The following is a 6,000-nucleotide window of genomic DNA, read 5'->3' as shown; positions in this document are numbered from 1 at the left end:
ATGGTGTATGCCATCAAATGCCAAGAGTGCCCTTCAGCTCTCTATATTGGACAAACAGGCCAAACCCGACGCCAAAGGATAGGTAAAGGGACCCCTGACCATTAGGTCCAGTCATGACCGACTCTGGGGTTTGGCGCTCATCTCACATTATTGGCCGAGGGAGCCGGCGTATAGCTTCCAGGTCATGTGGCCAGCATGACAAAGCCGCTTCTGGCAAACCAGAGCAGCACATGGAAACGCCGTTTACCTTCCCGCTGTAGCGGTTCCTATTTATCTACTTGCATTTTGACGTGTTTTCGAACTGCTAGGTTGGCAGGAGCTGGGACCAAGCAAAATATTATGAATGTTTTGATGTTTTGGTGAAATTGTTTTATTGTATAATTTAATTACATTTGGATATCATCATTGATTTGATGATTATAAAGCACTTAAAAGCCACTATGGCACCCAAGCAGGATAGATAGATAGATTAGATAGATAGATAGATAGATAGATAGATAGATAGATAGATAGATAGATAGATAGATGATAGATAGATAGATAGATAGATGATAGATAGATAGATAGATAGATAGATAGATAGATAGATAGATAGATAGATAGATAGATAATAATCATCACCAACTTGCTCCTAGCTGTATTTGTGTGTAGCAATTGCCTGTATTTATTTATTTATTTATTTATTTACTTACTTATTTATTAAACTTTGGAAACTGTGCATGAAATAAACACAAGGAGACGATATGGAAAAAGGTGACCATAAGCAGAAGATCCTATACATGCTTCAGTTTGCAGTCCTCTTCAGGTTGTTTTCAGCTCCTGTCTACAGATCCTCATTGCAAAAGTCTTTATTATCACAGCAGCTATAATGCAACCGTCCTACGTCAGTATCGAGGTGTCCGGTACAAGGTGAAGATTCCTTCATCTTGCAGCTTAGAAATTTTTGCTTAGTTACCCCATCTATTATGGTGGTAGGCGGAATGAACGTAGAGAAAGAGAAAGAAAAAAACATTTATGTTTTTGCCTCCTGGACACAGAAGCTACTACACCTAAATCAGGACATAATACCATGGTCTACAGGCTTCAACGAATGAAGTGTTTGTTCCCTGGGTGTTCATTCCCCCCACTTGTGAGTGTCATGAAACTACCAGCCCTCTGAGGGAATCAGCAGGGATTGTGATTAATTAATTATTTTTACCTCTGGTTCATGAGAAGATACAGGATACAGGACGTTAGACATACTGTTTCAGAGGGTCTTATGGTTTCCACGACAGGAAACAAAATTCCAAAAGGAGAAAGGACTGTAATAATATGGAATTTCTGCAGCAAGTCATATTGATGAAATTTTCATGGCCAGCATTGTGTCCCTGATTGCCATGTTAGTATAGCAACATAGGTTTCCTTATAAAGGTATTTCTGTGATACATTATACCACCCTTCATAATTATATGCAATGGGGAAATGTAGATCTCTTACCTTTGATCACCTTCCAGGCACTGCATACATAACGTTTAGGGTCTCCTTTGCATGTACCTGAAGGGAGACATGGACTTCCTTCAGATGGGGACATGCACATTCGACATTTCAATGTATCTGCATCAAAAACAGAACCACAAGGATATCAGAATATCAGTCTGGAAACTCAGGTGATAATGAATGGGTAATCAATGCATAAGACACCAGAAGAGCCTGTTAGTTCAGGCCGATAGCCCAGCTGGTCCAGCATCCTGTTCTCACAGAGGCCCAACAGATCCCTTTGGGAAGTCTACAAGTAGGATGTGACCTCAATGGCACTTCAGCCACTTGTGAATCCCCTGGTATTTGGGGACATATTGCCTCTGACTGTGGAGGTAGAGGCTGCTATGGAGTCCCTCTCAGACTCCAAGATACCAACCTGCAACCTCAAGTATAATCTATGTAGAAGATCCTAAGAAGAGCAATGCTGGATCAGGGCAGTGGCCCATTGAGTTCAGCATCCTCTTCTCACAGTGCCTGACCAGATGCCCACAAATAGGACCTAAGCTCCACAGCACTTTCTGCACTTGTGATTCTCAACAACTGGTAATCCAAGGTTTATTGCTCCCATCTGAAAAATCTTCTCCCAGCACTGGGGAAAGAAACCTACCTTTAGCAGAAAGGCAGAGGCTAACACAGATAGCAAGGAGCAGCATTTGAACCATGAGGGACATCTTGCTATCGCCACAGCAGAGCTTTTGGTTACAGAGGAGACAATGGTGATCTGCACTCACTTCTACTGGGGAGGACAAGCAGCTTCCTTTTATTGATTTGATGATGTGCTTGCCCAGGTACCCTTAGGTACACACCATCCTTATCAGAGACAGAGGGTCCCATGGGCAATGGCTTCAAAATAATAATTGCACATTGTAATGATCACATTCCAGTGAGGCATGAAGCCTGCAACATATGTACAGATCAGGGATTAAGATTGTAGTCACACGTTGCAAACCCAGGAAGCTAGGAAGCATCCAAGCAATCACATATGGGTGAGGGGCAGTGGAAAGGGGGTGGGAAAGTGGGAATGAATAAATTTATAAATTTGTAAATTTTCTAACTGTGATGATATTAGTATTTAGAATTTAGAATTTTTGCATTTGAGTGTGTTTCCTTGGTAATGCGAAGTTTGTGTATGATTTGTAATGTGTGTTTCAATAAAAGTTTATTTTGGGGGGGAAAAACACCCAACCAAACTGAGTTTTTCCTCCATCCTTAGTCTCTGAAGAACAATATAGGAGAAAACAGAATAATAGAATAATAATGATGGGTGACTTTAATGGTCTTGTTTCCCTTGATGTAGATAGAACTATAAGGAAAACAGAGTCAAAGAACTACCAACTGCAATTTTTAACATGATGTCCAAGGTGTAGATTATGGCAACTTAAGCATCCGTTAGAACAGGCATCCCCAAACTGCGGCCCTCCAGATGTTTTGGCCTACAGCTCCCATGATCCCTAGCTAACAGGACCAGTGGTCAGGGATGATGGGAATTGTAGTCCAAAACATATGGAGGGCCGAAGTTTGGGGATGCCTGCGTTAGAATGTCAATTCACATTTTATACCAGCACACATAATTCCTTAATAACCAGGGTTAAAAGGGTGGAAATTCAACCTAAAACACTATCTTACCATAATGCTATTCTGATGACAATAGCAGGTGAAAAATGTTCTTCATTTAGGTGGAGGTTAAATGATGCCGTACTACTACAAAGCGAACAAACTGTGACTAAGGGGCTTTGGTCCCTACAAGAATCTATGTAAAACTCAAAAAAAAATATTATTTTTTTTAAAAAAGAATTTTGTTACCTCAATCAAAATAAAGAACCAGATTTAAGTGTAGTGTGGGACACCAGCAAGGCTGTAGTGAGAGGTTTTTTTAGTTCAGCAAAATGCTTTTCAAAAAAGGGAAGGGCGAAAAAAGAAGCAGGAGTTATTCTTATTGGCAAAGGAGGAGTTGATTCTAAAACCAAAGGACAAAGATATTGTTCAGGCAATTAAACTCCTGCAAGCACAATTCTCAATGTTAGTTAATCAAGAGATTGAAGAGAAAGTTAAATTAATGAAACAGAAAAAAATTGAATTTTCCAATAGGCCAGATAAACAGTAGGCATGGCATCTTAAAAAAGGAAAGAATGAGACAATAAACAATTTTACAGGTAGGTAGCCGTGTTGGTCTGAGTCGAAGCAAAATAAAAAAATTCCTTCAGTAGCACCTTAAAGACCAACTAAGTTTATATTTTGGTATGAGCTTTCGTGTGCATGCACACTTCTTCAGATACCTGAAGATATCTGAAGAAGTGTGCATGCACACGAAAGCTCATACCAAAATATAAACTTAGTTGGTCTTTAAGGTGCTACTGAAGGAATTTTTTTAACAATTTTACAGATGAGGATAAACACCTGACTTACCCAAAAGAAATAAGGAAAGCCTTTGGAAATTTATATACGTCATTATATCATTGTTGAAAAGAGGACTTCGCAAACATGGAATTTTATTTGAGTGACTGTATTGTACCCTGAATACCCAAAGAAAAATGACTAAGCCTGAATGCACTCATATTGATATTGGAATTACAAATGGCAATAAATAGAATGAAGATGAGAAAAGCACCGGGCCGGATGGACTTACTGCAATTTATTATAAAAAGTTCCAGGATTCACTTACTGAACTGCTTAAGGACACCATGAATAGAATTTTGGTGACTGGAGTAATTCCCGTGCCATGGAAGGATTCATTTATTACCCTAATCCCTAAGCAAGAAAGCTAAGACAAAAAATAATAGACTTTTTTCCTTATTGAACTGTGATTATAAACTATTTGCTAAAATTTTAGCAAAGAGACTAAAAAAGACACTGACTGAGTCAGTCCACAGAGACCAAGCCGGGTTCTTACTGTTGGAATCATCCGATGGCCGCAGCATGTAGACGATGCGTGCGCGGGGCAACTGGAAGCAGCCCCAGCCATTTAAGACATTTCTGAGCGGCCTTCCCTAGCTGCCGATCCTTTTACAGACCAAAGGCCATCAGATATGCAACTCCCTTCTCTTAGAAGACAGCACGCACATTCCTCTGCAGCTTGCAGTAGGACAATAATGAAGAGCCAAAAAGTAGTTCTAAGGCTACTTTATTAAAGGCTATATACACAGTCCATTCTCTGCTCATTAAACGCTATCAGAGAAAGAGCTAGGCATCTTGCCTCCTTCTCCATTGAGAAACAGAAGCAAAAAAGGTACAGAATAACATCACATGACTAGGAAGAGACATAATATAAACTTCCTGTCTTACGAGGTAACTGAGACTCATTGTGTGAAAAACAACAGCAACACATAAGCTGCTTGCTTGTGCAGAAGAGGATATATAAAAACCTTAACACTTACCAGGCTGACAAATGAAGGTCAACACAAGAAACACACTGTTGGCTCATGTCAAGTTTGTGGTCTACCCAGACTCCTAGATCCTTTTCACATGTACTGCTCTCAAGCCAGATGTCTCCCATCCTGTATTTGTGTCTTTCATTTTTCCCCCTCAAATGTAGTACTTTACATTTCTCCTTGTTAAAATTCATCTTGTTTGCTTTGGTCCAGTTCTCTAATCTATTATGGTCATTTTGAAGTGTGATCCTGTCCTCTGGGGTATTAGCCACCCCTCCCAATTTGGTGTCATCTGCAGGACGCCCTCGAGCCCATCATCCAAGTCATTGCTAAAGATGTTGAATAAGATTGGGCCCAAGACAGAACCCTGTGGCACCCCACTAGTCACTACTCTCCAGGATGAGGAGGAGCCATTGATGAGCACCCTTTGGGTTCGGTCAGTCAGCCAGTTACAAATCCACTGAATGGTAGCATTGTCTAGCCCACATTTTACCAGCTTCTTTACAAGAATATCATGGGGCACCTTGTCAAAGGCCTTGCTGAAATCAAGATTGGCTACATCCACAGCATTCCCTTCATCTACCAGGTCATGAAGAGGCAAGGGGGAAGCAGGGGGTTGTTGGAGGTGTAAATGACTTTCAGACTTTGAAAAGCTGGCATCAGGTCCATACATTTTGTTGAATTAATGAAACTAAAATATTATTATTGGGTTTTGGGGGGAAATGTGGAATTAATAGTTAGTATCATAAATTGTATTGTGCTATTATCTTCCTTGATGGGTTGTGCTGTTCTGATTGGTGCTCTTTAAAGGGTAGGAGACATTGCTGAGGAGTTTTCGGAACCAAGGGTGGGGATGGTCCAGAAGAAGTTTGTGAACCAGTGCCATAGTGGATGCGCTGATGGATTTATGTGCATGCTGCCCAGGTGAAAAGTCTGCCTGTAGTAATGCACGCAGTGGTAATGCTTGCAGCAGCAGTAGCACATCAGGGAATCACGCTGCAGTTGGTGGCAGGAGAATGCTTCTCTTCCCCTTCCCTTTTAAAGCCAATCTCACTGTGGTCTCAAAGCAGGGTGGGGTGGGGGACAAGCAAAGACTGGGGAAAGCCACTCTCTT

This window comes from Zootoca vivipara, chromosome 3 (assembly GCF_965207765.1).
Source record: "Zootoca vivipara chromosome 3, rZooViv2.hap1.1, whole genome shotgun sequence".
Classification (NCBI taxonomy): Eukaryota; Metazoa; Chordata; class Lepidosauria; order Squamata; family Lacertidae; genus Zootoca; species Zootoca vivipara.
Note: the sequence above shows the minus strand (reverse complement) of the source record.